This window comes from Ruditapes philippinarum, unplaced genomic scaffold, assembly GCF_026571515.1.
Source record: "Ruditapes philippinarum isolate M1 unplaced genomic scaffold, ASM2657151v2 ctg6132_1_1_1_1, whole genome shotgun sequence".
NCBI classification, from domain to species: Eukaryota; Metazoa; Mollusca; class Bivalvia; order Venerida; family Veneridae; genus Ruditapes; species Ruditapes philippinarum.
Window position 1 is genome coordinate 90154 of NW_026856819.1, and position 1503 is coordinate 91656.

Consider the following 1503-nt stretch of genomic DNA (forward strand, 5'->3'; position numbering starts at 1 on the left):
ATATTTTTTTAATACAACTTTATTTTCCGTAATATTGTTATAACAATTTTGATTCTCCCATATTTGTTGACTACATTAGATCATATTTTGTTTAGTTTACATTGCTTGGTGCTGATAAAACACTGTAATTATAGTTTGTTTTAAAGTTCTAAGATCAAAATAATATCATTTTACAGAAGTAAAAGGTAATAAATGTACTTAGATCCTGTCAAGACTACAAGTTTGAGCGGTAAAAGGTAATAACTGCACTTACGACCTTTTACTTCTGAAGGTTTAGCAATAAAAGTTAGAGATAAACTGTGGTAAAAGGTTATAAGTGCAGTTATAGCCTTGTTCCTCTGAACAATTTAGATGTTGCAGTAATTGTTACTGTTGCAAATTTATCAATTATGTCCTTACTTTGAAGAACCTTACGTAATGTAATTAACACAATGCACATTAATACTCGTACACAAAATTAACACTTTTCATTCATAGAAATATGAAATATGTACCTGCTCAATATTTAGATTCTATAGAAATAAATTAATAACTAAAAAGTTTACGAAAATACGCACTTAAATCTAAGTTTACAAATTTCATTTATTTTGAATGTTCTCTGGTATATAATCGAACTGAAGTCAAACAGACCCCAGACATCAGCAATTAAGGATATTAGTGACCCATATCATAGTTAAGTAAATAAAGACTACTGTTTCATGTCACAAAATGTGAATGTTTGTCATTAATTATTCTATGACCTCCCCTCTTCTTCCTTACTCTCACTAACAGAAGGCACTGAAAGTTTGTCTTTTATAGATTTGCTGCATGGCAATGACTCATAGTATGATTCGCACTCCTTCGGAATTGTTCCAGAGGCAACAAGTGACATCAAATCAGCTTTTGCAGCAGATATTGGAAGCTTCTCTGTATAAGCCTTTCGTGGAGCCTTAAGAGACTTTTCTTTGCTTCTGTTCTTCTTCTGCATTAACCTAACTGCCTTGAACTCACTAACCACAAAACCATAGCTCACAACAATACTGTATTTTTGTCTTTATCTATCTCCAGTCATTACGTCATATGATTACGTCACGTGTTTAGCAGCAAAACAAAACTACATATAGATGTTATTTTATCGGGGAAAAAGAAGAATGAAACCATTTAATTATTATAAAAACATTATTAAAAGCAGGATAAAACAAATACATGGTTGATGTCGGGCTGGAGAAGGTTTATCCGGTTCACTGCGAAAGTGAATCTTGGCTTGCTAAAGCTCGCCAAGATACACTTCCTAGCTCACCGGATAAGCCCTATCCATCCCTAAATCAACCATGTATTTTATATATATTCAGCAAATTAACACGTTCACCATCAACATCAATTTTCATCGAGCAAAAGTTTTGTTCTTTGTACAACTTGTAATCTAGTATGTCATTGTATTTTATTAGAACGACAATATATGGTTGCTTCCGGCGTTGGTATGATATAACTGTTTCCCACTGCGATGGAACATGAACTATTGTA